Source organism: Pogona vitticeps, chromosome 3 (assembly GCF_051106095.1).
Source record: "Pogona vitticeps strain Pit_001003342236 chromosome 3, PviZW2.1, whole genome shotgun sequence".
In the NCBI taxonomy this organism is placed as follows: Eukaryota; Metazoa; Chordata; class Lepidosauria; order Squamata; family Agamidae; genus Pogona; species Pogona vitticeps.
In genome coordinates this window covers 234108740-234122688 of record NC_135785.1, presented here as the reverse complement: position 1 = coordinate 234122688, position 13949 = coordinate 234108740, and the positions used below count along the sequence as shown (strand labels likewise).

The 13949-nt window shown below is 41.1% G+C and overlaps 2 protein-coding genes across 4 annotated transcripts in view; one reads left to right on the top strand and one right to left on the bottom strand.

The window, feature by feature from the left end:
* Positions 1 to 13949, top strand: part of LSAMP (limbic system associated membrane protein) — a 1273416-nt gene that overhangs the window by 214066 nt on the left and 1045401 nt on the right. The gene's annotated exons all lie outside the window — the stretch shown is intronic.
* Positions 390 to 13949, bottom strand: part of LOC110074022 (uncharacterized) — a 36429-nt gene continuing 22869 nt past the window's right edge. The window contains exon 2 of the mRNA XM_078389967.1: positions 390 to 13174. The gene's annotated coding sequence lies outside the window, so the exon portion shown is untranslated. The remainder of the gene's footprint in view (positions 13175 to 13949) is intronic.

Here is a 13949-nt window from a genome sequence, read left to right as displayed (position 1 = left end):
CTGAAAGCGAAATAAGTTCTTTTTACTGTTTTTAGTTTTTTCCTCCGTGCCTCGGCCTCTGGCAGTCGCATCCCTCTCAGTGATTTGCGATAATAAGATCCCCCTATTAGATGGTCACACAAAGTGCCTTTTTTGTCTAGGTGAGGCACATCAAGCCTCCTCATGGCCTCATTGTAAAAACTTTAAATGAGGAGTCCTCCGTTCTCATCTGTCTCGACTCCAACTCCATCTCTGGGAACAGTCCTTTCAACCAGCAAATCTTATGGCTCAACCTCCATGTAAAACCACCTCACAGGCTAAAGCCATGGAAAAAGCCATTGCAGAATCATCGAAACATCGTTCCTCCACTACTCCATCTCATTCTGATTACCTTCCACTTCATCGAAAACTTCTAAGATGCATAGATCCAAACAGTTGACGTCGAAAACTTTGACATCAAAGCCTTCCAAAAATCGAAAGCCTCCTTCCGATCTGGTACCGGGGCCCTTGCAACCAATGTAATCTAAACAAACCAAATCAAGGACCCCACAATAGGTCTCTGAACCCGGCGATTTAATTTCTGTCGGTTCGCCCTCTGATGATGAAGGACTTCCATCTCATCAACCGGTTTCTCAGTCACTGACATGGGACGAGTGAGTGGACCGTCTTACTTCCTCACCTAATAGTCCGCAATATTCCATCTCTCCTCCTAACCTGTCCACTGATGCCTCCCCGGAGAGAGAGGAACCTGAGCCTCAGCCGGACACAGTGCCCTATTCTGTACCATCGGGCTGTGCTATCAGGAGCATTCAGTATATGAGGCAATTCCGCAAGCATGTGTTGACCAACACCACACCCAGCACACTCATTGGGTAGACATTTGCCCTGATCAGTGCTTCTCTAACCTGCCCGGCTGCGGATGCTCAACCAGTTGCTTCCTCTGATTCAGTTTTAGCATCACACCAAAAACCTCCATCTCAACAACCTTCTGTGTCAAAGAGGCCTTATCACTCAGATACACAGCCATCATATAACTTTTCATCCACCACCTGCAAATATCAGGGCAGTCAAGAAACATGCTTCCACCCACAAAGCATTCGCAGCCCCGGTGACCCCATATTTTTTGGCTCGTAATGATGGAGACCACTCCTCTTGCTCGGCATCCCCAGTCTTGATTTACTCTATAGACCTACCCATGCATCCACCGAACCGGCCCTCTCCTTTTATTTGTCGTGTACACAAACTTTTTGATGTTCCCCATGCCTTTTTGTCACTCATCAACTTCTTAAAAGTCTACAACTCACTCCTCAGATGATTTCTTGCTGGGTTGCCTCTACTATTTGGCTTACATACCAGCTTGCTCAACAGCCGGTCCCTCAAGCTATTCGCCCTCATTCCACCAGGGCATTGGCGACCTCTACAGCATTCCTACATGGTGTGCCTCTCCCCAACATCTGCACCTCAGCTATGTGGGCACAACCATCTACCTTCATCCGGCATTATAGATTGGATGTTTGACAGAAGTCTGACACAACATTCACACGTGCTGTTTTGGCTTCCACCTTGGCATGACAACCTGTCTCCGGGTAAGACAGCTTGCTACTCACCCACAGTTGATTCACAGAGGCCACGAAGAAGAACAGCAGGTTACTCACCTGTAATTGTAGTTCTTCAAGTGTCTGTGATCCACGCAAACCACCTGACCTCCCCTCTGTCATGCCATGCAATATTTTTATCCTTGTGTTGGTTGACACAACTGAAGGGAGAGTCCTGGCGCCAACGTACATATACCAAGGGGGAGGGGTCTATTCTAATGTGGTTTTTTGCTACTGAAAAAGCTCTAGAATATTCCGAAGAGGCTCTGCATAGGTGCAAATCACCCACAGTGTGAATCACAGAGGTCCACTTGAAGAACTACAATTACAGGAGAGTAATCTGCTGTTTCCAATTTGCTTATTAGTTACAGTACTTTTAAAGGAAATTTTAGAGGTGACTCCATACAATTTTTCAAGTTTTTTTGTCAGTCTGTTACCAGTCTGAATGTATAGGGTATGTGTATCTGTGGTAATTTAAAAGGACAATAGAAAAGCAATGAGCAGTGGGTAACTACAAATTATTTTAATCAGCTACATAATTAATTATTTCTTTTCAAAGATGTATTGCCTAAGTCTGCACCCTTGATGTATTCCTGAATTATCAAAAAAAAATCAGCAACACAACACTAAACTACATGACAAGTGCCACTTCTTGTTTTGTCCTAACTTGAGCTGGATTAAGCTTTACAGGAGCAGAATGTCCTATTAGTCCACTTTGCACTCTGCGCTACTGCTAGTGCACCAATTCTGCAGATGAGTAGTGGACAGCTGGCTCTGTTCCAGATCAATATGAATTCACTGCAAGACTAAGCTGCCATATACAGCTATAGATGTGGAAGATCTAATACACTTCATTTGTAAGACAGCAAAGACAGTGCAGTGTTTGATAAATGTTGATAGCCCGTAGGAAGTGTTACCATCTCTGTGTGCACAAGATCTGCAGCTGTATGAATTTGGGCTCTCCTTCCTCTCCCAGACGTTTTCCTCATTTGTAATTAGAAATGAGGATTTCTTTGCCCCAACTGCAAAAAAAGGGAGAAAATATTTTACAATAATTTCCATATATTGTCATTACAACAGAAGCTGGATATACTGTCTCCCATGCAACCTGAAAGAGGGAGTGATAACAACTTTCAAAAAGTTGGGAAAATTTGCTCACTTGATTTGCCATTTTGGCAAATGGTTTTTATTTTATTTATTTATTTATTTATTTGATGTATATCCCGCTCATCTGGTAAATCTATAGAGTATCCCTCATGCATTAACTGGCATGACAAGACTGCTGAGTAGCTGCTGCTTCAGTACATCTCATATGAGTGTACAAGCTCTTAAATGTCCAAAAGAAATTGCTAAAATAGATGAGATATGTAATCTTTTTCACTTGATCATTTAACCTTGTACCCCTCCTTTTGTTTGAACTGTTTGTGATTTAAGCTGAGGTGGGGTTGAGAGATATGAATACTTGTATATTCTTTTGTTTTCAGTCACACAATGGACTTCTTATCACATAGCAATTACCGTATTTTTCGCACCATAAGACACACTTTTCCCCCACAAAACAGGGGGGTGGAAAGTCTGTGCGTCTTATGGAGCGAAGAAAGCAGATTATATTTTCCTGTTTTTTTCTCCTTAAAAATTGGTGCGTCTTATGGAAAGGTGCGTCTTATGGAGTGAAAAATATGGTATGTAAAGAGACCAGATGCATATATAAATATTTGGGGGAGTACCTTATAAACAAGTGAGAATTGCATTACATCCTAACATTTCTAAGAGTCCATACATAAATTATTTCCCCATTCAAAAGTCGTGGTGCTGTCTCTGTCTCTCGCACCATCCCTCTGCCACCCTCAGTAACTGAGCTACTCAGTTTCTACCATCTGTGTCAATAGGTATCTGGGTGGAACACATTGCTCCTATCAGTGATATGCCACATTGCTCCTATCAGTGATACACTACACCACAGAGGAAGAAGGAAAGGAGCAAAACAATGAAATTGGTAGGTAGAAAAGGAGGTATTTATTATGCCTCACTACAGGACATGCCTAATGGCTGTGCATACAAGGCAGATTTGCCTGCCTTCCTTGGATGGGAAGAAAAGCTGCCTGGAGCGCTGATTGGCTGCCTGGGCCTGCCAGAGCAGGGTGAGAAAAGGGCCTATATAAGGTGACCCTGCCCTTGCTCAGGCCTCTGCTGAATGCATAGCAACTCACCCACCTGCCCTCAGGGTTCAGTGCAAGACTTGGTCATTTCAGGGCTGGATAGGAATTTTGGACCCATATCACCTGGTAGGCATATTGAAAAAAAGGTGTGGGTAATTTTCACCTATCCTGTACGGAGGGCCCTATGAGGCAAGGATGGGCTGATCAGGGATGGTGTTACAGTTAAATAGGTCACACTAGTGGGATGGTGAATGGAGTAGCAATTAGTTCCAAAGGTTCAATGTGCTGTATATAGCTACCAACATCTCAGTGTTGAGGATCCCAACATTCTCTTGTTGGGATGGCAGCCTAAAGACTTGGGTGGCTGGTGATGGTGAGGGTCTTCTGAGTCTTAGCTGTTCAGGAACTGGCTGTCAACATGATATCACGAACCTGGGGTTCGGAACTCACCAGGTGGGGCAGAGGCAAGGTAACCAGGCATCTCTGGTACCTGCCTCTGGGATATGCACTACTGTTGGCACCAAACTACATGACAAGAATATATACATATTCTTGAGAATGTAAGTGTTTTACTGGATCAGAGCAAATTTCTTCATGATCAAGAGATAAACTTCAGACTGTAAGAAATGTTATGTAGGACACAACTGGAAGATTGATCCATTGATTCTTGGGACCTTGTAGGTTAATACTAAAGAAGGGCTGCTGTCTCTTTTTCTCCTGAAACACATAGTCATTTTTAACACCTATGTGTAGTAAGCATGTAAACATGCTCCCCTCCCCCAGGAGTATCTGTATTAACTACATTCACAGGATGGTGGGATATTTCATTTCTTGTCTTTAAAAAGCTTACCAAAATTTGCAGAGTTCTTTCAGCTGGGTAGTACTTAGGGTTTTAAAATTCGGTGCATAGGAGAAAGCAAAACTGACAAAATTTCCCTTTCCAAATCATTAAGTGGAGAGAAAGAGTCATTTAATCTGTTTAGGATTTTTTTTTTATTTATATTAATTATTTTTTTAAAAAAAAATCTGAGATTAGGGAGTATTTCACTTACTATTTAAAGAATAATGGATATCAATGAAATTGATAATGAAACTGCCTGAAAGCCTTGCAAATTCAGTCCATCCCGCCAAACTGGACTCTGGACATGTCATGACACCTGACACCGTCCCCCGCCCCCATATCTTGACCTGAGCTCATTAAAGGATAATTTCAGCTCTTAATCATAGAAGAGGGAAGGGAAAGGAATTAAGAGTACAAACATTTAAAGACTTCTGAAGAGACCATATTCTCTATGCATTAGGCTCTTACTGGCCTAGGACTAGGAGATGGGAGAAGTGACCCTCAACAGTATATTGCCAGCTGAACTTTGGAGTTTTTTCTTTTGTGGGATTCTCAAATCATTTTTTTAAATATGAAGGAAAATTATTTCAATATCATGACACAGAGATGTTTGACCCCATTGGTTATCTGAGAAAAATCCAATAAATGGAGAATATTGATTTTATAATGATGTTAATAAGGTGATTTTGTAAAACTATGGTGGAAATGTATTATATCATTAAAAATACCAGACTGTGGTGTCTACAGCAATCAGTTAAATGCTCAAATTGTACTAACCTTCAAGTTCTTTAATTTGCCTCTTGAATTATATAAAATGTGAAATACTGGAAGTAAATTATAAACCCATATTATATATTTACAATATTCTCAATTTCTAGAGTGACGTTTCTTAAAGTACATGCAGAAGCTACCAAAAGCAGTGTTCATCAAGCTACAGGAGACAGTCAAATTAGTAAAACTAACGGTATTTTAAAGGTCGATATTTAAGTTCCATCTTCTGAATGAGATATGGTAGTTTGATATGTAACTCAAGCATAAAATAAGTATTGATTTTTTTTTTCATGAAAAATAGTAGGGTAGATCATTCAGAAGATGAAAGAGATTAACAAATGTACATATGTTGATTTTGCTCCATCCACTCTGGAAAAGATTACCAAAGAAAACAAACCAAACAAATAAAAAAACTTATTAAATATAGCAGAAGAAAACTTTGAACTCTCAATTGCTGTATGTTTATCACTTTATTTTTCCTGTTAACTATGTTATTCTTTCAAAGATTTGAAATAAATGTAAAAGAATCACAACCTAAAGAACAAATCTTACTGGAATGACTTTAGTAATCCAGGCAATTTCTAATTAGAATTTACAAGTAATAATCCAGAAGGCAGATTTATTAGCAATACATGCCAAGTGGATCAAAGTATAGAAAAATTAAATTTTTAGACTACAGTCCCCTCAGAACAGACAAGGATTCAGAAAGTTGTAATGTCAAAAAGTAATTTATTTGATATTTATATTTTTAACACAGTGCTACCACAACATTTTGCTGTCCAAATCAGAACTGATTGCCTTGTTTTCCTGCTGTTATATGCCAAGTAATCTCTGACGTGTGGTGGTGACTGTATGAATGAGTGACTTCCAAAATGGCCTGTGCTTAAGAGCCCTGCTCAGCTCCTCATTTCACCTCTGTGCCAATCAGCAACTAGATGTCCCCTTGGCTTTAATGTAGTTGCTTAGTTAGCGACATTTGTACTTCTCCCTTGCTATTCCCTAGTAACTCCCTTGTGACCTGGCAGTCTCATCTTCTTACACTAACTTTTGCTTCACTTTGAAATAAATTCTGCCTCATCAGGAGGTTTCAGTGTATGAATATCTAGAAGTTGTTTGCATTTTCTTCTTCCAACAAGCACTAACAAAGTGAGCTTGCGGGTCACTGCTGCTGTCTCCAAAAGGTCTTCCAGCAGGGAGTGTCACTTTCCACCATTGTTGTGCCCAGTAACTGCCCTTCAAGAAAGCTTGTGGTAAATGTTTGATTTTTAGTGGTCTAAATCACCTAACATACATTTGGATTGCGCACCTCACAGTGATCTCTGTTGGAGTTGGGGGGGGGGCGTGTTGTTTGGGTTTTGCTCTGTTTTTTCTTTTCCCCTTCAGGACTTTCTGCTGATACACTTTGAAGTTCCAAATGAAATTTGAGAGTGAAATACCCATTATAATAAATATTTTCTTTTTTTAAACAACCCCTTTGTTTTCCTTTCACAATTCTAAATGGTCTGGTTATTGGTGTCCACATAATTTTCTGTATTGCCTGAAGCTAAAGCAAGATGCTGTCTGCTCCTTTTCACAAACACAAATCAACCAGACTGACAGTTGAATCTTATACTTCAGTGCAGGCAGCTGAGTAACATCCTCCCCTGTCTGTATGAAGACAAAAGCTTTGTGACAGAAGAGAGGCTTACAGAGCAGGCCGTAGACTATTAACATTAATGTACAATGCTGTACCCCAACAACTCACTAGTACCCATCAGTTCTTTTCCATCTCCCATTTTTTGTTGCCTGAGGTAATTGCCTCATACTTCCTAATGGTAGGGCCAACTCTGATCTTTAACAGGTGTTTACTCGTTAACCGTATGTCATAGAATGCTGGAGTTGGAAGTGGCCTGTAAGGCTATTGAGCCCAATCTCCTGCTCAAGGCAGGAAACCAAATCAAAGCAGATCTGACAGATGGTTGTTAAATTTTCTCTTGAATGCCTCTGGTTTTGGAGCCGTCATCATCTCTCAAGGGAATTGGTACCATTATTGTATTGCTCTAACAGTTAAGAAGATGTTTTGGATATTCAGCCTAAATCTAGCTGATTTGTGGGAATGCATCTTGAAGTGGGTGTACCAGTACATGGCCAAATTATCCCAGCCTGGATTGTTCTGAATCATGCTTAGAGATGTGATATGTTATTTGCGGTCATGCAAGGATCAAACACACTGCATCTCCAGCAACCTTATTTCGCCCATCTTTTAAAGGATGGATGGAAGGAATTCATATAGATCATAAATGTGTATATGCATCATAAATATGTATATGTATTTGTTTAAAATCAAAATATATATGTTAGGAAATACATAATTTAAACCAATTTTCCTCTTAAAATGCAAAATTTGAATAGTCCAATCCTGTCCCTCAGTGTTCAACAGAGCTTATATCCAGGTAAGTATACACAGAATTTCAATTTGCCATCGTTGTCTTATATATGGCCATTCAGAAGCAAATCTTACTAAAGTATATGGGCAATCTCCAATATTGGGTCTCCAGATGTTCTTGGATTTCAACTCCCAGAAATCATGGCCAGCAGAGGTGGTGGTGAAGGCTTCTGGGAGTTGTACTCCAAGAATATCTGGAGGCACAAGTTTGGGGACCACTGGTCTATGGAACTAACTTATAGGTACAGGCTGAAATATATGTCTTCTTAAAATGCAAATTGTTAGATGGATTGTTTTTCGAAATATATATCCTTAAAAGTACGAGGGTGCTTTTTTAAAATTTGAGAAATGCTCTCAGTTCCACACAATAGCGGGCTTTCTTCCAGACTTGTAGAAAATGTACTGTGTTGCTGGAAGTAAGAGATAATGAAAAAATATTTGATCATTTTTGCTTATCTAATTATATGTTCAGCCTTTCGTTTCTTAGTGTATTAGTTTTCAAATGAAAAAATGTGGTTTGGCCACATTCCAAATCTTTGCATCCTAATTTTTTCAATGCCTCCTGATTTTAATTAAAGAAGTTGCCCTTCAGTTCCTACAGTAAAAACCATTGTCCTCCTTTTGGTTCAGAAAAATTACTAAATCCATAGAGGTGGATTGCTTTCTATATGGAACAAGTTAACCATGTCTGTCATAATTGCTATGTGAGAGGAATTTACCATTCCAATAATGGCTGGCAAAAGGCTGTGGTAATTTTCTTGGCTAAACCACAAAACAACTAAAACTTACTATTTTTTTCAACATAAAGATATCTCTGTTTTAATAGGCTCAGAAACCATTCTAAATTTCAAGGATATAAAAACCCTCATTTTAAGAATCTTCTTTTTTGCTGATGCATAAATGGCCCCCATAAATATAGATACAGATATAGAGAGCTGAGATGGCAGGACAGTGTCATTGAAGCTACCAACATGAATTTGACCAAACTCTGGGAGGCAGTGGAAGACAGGAGGGCCTGGCGTGCTCTGGTCCATGGGGTCACGAAGAGTCGGACATGACTTAATGACTAAACAACAAAATAGAGAGGTTTGTGTTTGCATGTTTATGTGTGGATATTTATTTATTTATTTATTTATTTATTTATTTATTTATTTATTTAACTTATATGCGGCCCACTCTACCCAAAGGTCTCTGGGTGGCTTACAACAATTAAAATACAATAAAAAGATAAAACAATTAAAATACAATTAAAATATATACTGTACTCTTAAAATTGCCATCAGGACCCACAGCTGATATTATTTTAATTAAAAGCCTTCTGGAACAGGAAGGTTTTGACCTGGCGCCGAAATGTCATCAGCATTGGTGCCAGACGAATCTCAGTTGGGATGGTGTTCCATAGTCTGAAGGCAGCTGCCGAAAAGGCCCTTTGTCTACAAGCCATCCCTCTTACCTCCTTGAGGGATGGCTCTTTCCAAGGGCCCCCCTGGCTAATTCTTAACTGCTGGGTAGGTTCATATGGAAGGAGGCTGTCCGTCAGGTATCCAGAGCCCAAGCCGTTTAGGGCTTTATATGTCAAAACAAGCACTTTACATTGGGCCCGGGCAGCAACTGGTAGCCAATGTAATTTAAACAGAATCAGCTTAATGTGTTCCCTAGTGGTCCCACCACTCACCAGCTGTGCAGCTCGATTCTGGACCAGTTGCAGTTGCCGGACCATCTTCAAAGGCAGCCCGTAGAGTGCATTGCAGTAATCTATACGAGATGTTACCAGTGCATGTGTAACCGTCATGACACTCCATTCATCCAAGTAGGGCCGTAGCTGGTATAATTTTTGCAGCTGAAGCAAGGCGCCCATGGTCACTGAGTCCACCTGGGTTTCCAGATTTAGACTGGGGTCCAGGAGCACCCCCAGGCTGTGGATCCTGTCCCTTAAGGGGAATGTAACCCCATTCAGGGCAGGAAAATGGCCCTCCAGCCTGTCCAGCGAAGAACCTACTAACAGCACCTCCATCTTGTCTGGATTGAGTTTCAATTTATTAACGCTCATCCAGTCCATTATCAGGTCCAGACACGAGTTCAGCTCAGAAACCGCCTCACCTGGATTAGTGGAAAATGAGAGATAGAGTGGAGTGTTGTCAGCATATTGCTGATTCCTCAGCCCAAACCTCCTGATGACCTCTTCCAGCGGTTTCATGTAGATGTTAAATAGCATGGGGGACAATATCGAGCCCTGAGGAACCCCATGACATAAATGCTATGGGACAGAGAAACTGTCTCCCAGCACCACCCTGGTCAGCCAGGAAGGAGTGGAACTACCATAAAGCAGTACTCCAGTTCCCAACCCAGCCAGCCTATCCAGAAGGACACCATGGTTGATGGTGTCAGAAGCCACTGAGAGGCCCAGGAGTATCAACAGGGTCACACTCCCCCGGTCTCTCTCCCGGCAAAGGTCATCGTACAGGTTGACGAAGGCAGTCTCCGTACCAAAACCCGGCCTGAAAAATTTTCCTCCAGAAAATCCATTTCATCCAGCAGTGCCTGGAGTTGCCCAGCCAGAACCTGCTCCTACACTTTGCCCAAATAAGGGAGGTTTGCCACTGGTCGGTAGTTAGCCACCAGCCTTGAGTCCAGAATAGGCTTTTTTAGGAGTGGCCAAATCACTGCCTCTTTCAAGGTAGTAGGGACCACTCCCTCTCTCAAAGAGGCATTCATAACCTCCTGGACCCAGGTGCGAACCCCCCTGGCAGATCTTTCAATTAGCCAAGATGGGCAAGGGTTGAGAGGAGTGGTGGTAGAACGGATAGATCCAAACACCGTATCCACATACTCAGGTCTCAACAATTGAAACTAATCCATTAATACTTGACCTAAACATGGCACCTTGGACACATCCTCTGATTCTACAATAATGGTGGAGTCTAGCCCACTGTGAATCTGAGCGATTTTTCCCTCAAAATGAATGGTAAATTCATCACAGCAAGCTGATGAGCAGTCCGGGACCTCCACCGGATTTCCCGGTTGAAGAAGATCCTGGACCACCTGAAACAGCTCTGCTGGATGAAATTCTGGGGAAGCAATATGGCCGGAGAAATATTGCCATTTCACCAGCCATAATGCCACAAAATAGGCCCAATAATGGGCTCTAAGTCCTGTTTGATTGGACTCCCAGTGGGATTTCTTCCACCTGAGCTCCAGCCGTCTCCCCTCTCGCTTCATCACCCATAGTTCAGAAGTATACCAAGGAGCTGTTTGGGCTCTGTGTGTAGGGAGAGGGCGCTTAGGCACAATCGTGTCAACCACCTGGGTCATCTCCCTATTCCATAGGATGACCTGAGCTTCAACAGGAGCACCGACCATATCAGACGGATAATCCCCCAGAGCATTCAGGAAACCATCCAGATCCATTAGTCTCTGAGGGTAGATCATCTTAATAGATCCCCCACCCTTGCAGAGGGGAGAAGAAGCTGATAAAGTAAACTTGTGGACTGCAGTGCAGGCTGTGCTCAGATGGAGATCTGCCCCATAGGTTGGTCTGCTGTAGGAATGGGGTGGTTTGCTCCTTTTCCTGGTGACCCCATATTGCATGGACCATCATAAATCATACAATCCATGATCAATGCCTACCTTTTAGGGTACTGTTTGTGTGTATTTATGGGCAGCATCACTCAGTTTTGGTTTGGTCACAAGGAATGAAGGAAAGCAGATGGCTTGAGCTGTCCCTTTGCTTATACAGTCATGCCCCGCTTAACGATTAACCCGTATAATGACGAATCTGCATCACGACGATGTTTTAGATGGGTTTTTTTCGCTTTGCAAAAATCAGTTCCCTGCTTCGGGAACCGATTCTTCGCATTACGACATTCAAAACAGCTGATCGTTGGGTTTTCAAAATGTTCGCCGGGTGCTCAAAATGGCTCTCCAATGTGCTTAGGGATGGATTCCTCACTCTAAAGGCACCAAAAATGGCCTCCCCTATGATCTTCGCTGGACGGTGAGTTTTCAGCCCACTGGAACGCATTAACCAGGTTTCAATGCCTTTCAATGGGCTTTTTTATTTCGCTTTACGACATTTTTGCTCTACAGCGATTTCACTGGAAGGAATTAACGTCGTTAAGCAAGGCACCACTATACTACTTCATGATCTTGGGAAATTGGCAGCTTCCTCCTTTCCTTCACTGGGAAGCAGGAACAAACTTTCTATTTCCTGTGATTGTCAAGCAGCTTATGCAAAGCACAGAGGGGACAAGGAGGGGTATTCTTTCTTTCTTTTCCTTTAAAAGAATGGCCAAATAGGGTTGTTGGAGGTGCAGTGTGTTCGATAATTCAAAATCCTTTGTCAAATAAAACTTCTTAATCCTAAGACTCTCCATCATTTTCACAGCAACAAACGAATGCATTTACCTCCCTGGATGTTATTAACGAAGCGTGTAGTTAACAGTTTAATGTTTCACATGTATATTATATACTCTTTGGTTGGATATTGTCATAAAATCTATTTTGTATTAAAAAATTTAAAAATATTAAATCACATGCCACAACAATGGATTTGCTGCAACATCTTTACACATCCAACCCCTATGGAAGGTAAATAGGTTAATTCCACACTGAATTTTTTGTTTGTTTATAGTTTGTATATAACATGGGTGGCGAATCTATAGGCATCCATAAATATTGTTACTTCATTAAATTGAAAGCCCTTGGCTTGACATTCTGTAAAGAATACAATTGCTTTGGATATATGCAACTCAGTCATTCATGCATTAGAAGTTTTTGCACTATTACACCATGGGAGAGATATTTAGTAGATATCAGAAATAAGATGAGCTTTGTTATTGTCCTTAATCTCTGTGCTTGTAGTAGTAGTACAGTAGTTTTAAAACAAAGGCCCTTTTGTTCTCCTCTCTCTTTACCTTTAAATCAGTGGTATACTTCCAAAAAGAAGCATGGACCATTGGTAGATATACTCAAGGCCCCCTTGTTCACACACTTTTTAAAACTTAAACAAAGAAATCACTTCATGTTCATTCTTCTTCAAAATTCCTGTCTTTCTGACAATACTGTTTTCCATATACTCAAGAACCATCAGTGTGTGGTGTATCCTGCAGTTATTTTCCATTGTCTAGTAATCTTCTGTCAAGCTGCTACTAATAAAAAATGCATGAGGCCCTTATGAAGAAGTTTATGTTTTTCCTCAGAACAGAAGGGCTCTTGAAGGCCTTAGCTGTAGAGATTGGTGAGTTATAATTGAGAGTTTCAAAAACGGCCTTCCAAAGAATTTGTAAATGTGAATACGTTAGCAGTCTTCTGATGCGGCAGCCCCACCAACACGATGCAGAAATAATTTTCGTTTATGCAGTGCACTTCCTGTCTGAACTGGATGTAATTATTAGAATTTCATTCCCTGTATAAATATTAAAGACAAACATTTCATAGTTCTTGGACCCTCAGAACCACCTCATCTTGCATTTTAAGGAACTGATGAATTGGCTGTTTTAGTGCAGTCTAGATCAGGCTACAAAAGGTCTGTCAAGGTTGGGAGGAGGAGCAATGTGCCATCTGGCATGCACTTCCTGTCTGAATGTAACCCAGTTCATTGTCAATGAAGTGCTTCCCCTGATTGTATCTGGAGTGGGAAGTGAAATTATTTTTAATAAAATTATTCATCACGGCAACGATCAGGGGAGGTGTTTAATTTCTGATATCCTGAAGTGGCTCAGAAACCAAAAATTGCCACCAGAAGGAGTTGTGATGTTCTAGTTTAGTCCATTCTAAGCAACCACACTCCCTGGAAATGGACTAAACTGGAGCCCCCCAACTCATATTAAAATAGTAGAACCTCCTGATAGGCGTAGGTTGGAACAAATTGGTCTGTACAATCTCCACATGTGGACATCAGAAAAAAAAGACCCATAAGCACACCAAACAGCACGACAAATGCTCATGTGGATTTCCTCTACATTGCAATGGGCATCTAAATAAGATTAGAGAGCTATTGAAGTGGTCACAAAGCGGAGAGCCATGTGAGCTACAATGTACTACATTGTTTGCACATGCATAAAATCACCCTGAAAAGTCAAGCTGCTAATTATTATCAGGTTGATATAGCACACTATTTTAAAATCTCACTGATGAGTAGCATTACCAGGTGTATTATTCTCTTGAAAAGTAAACAAGGC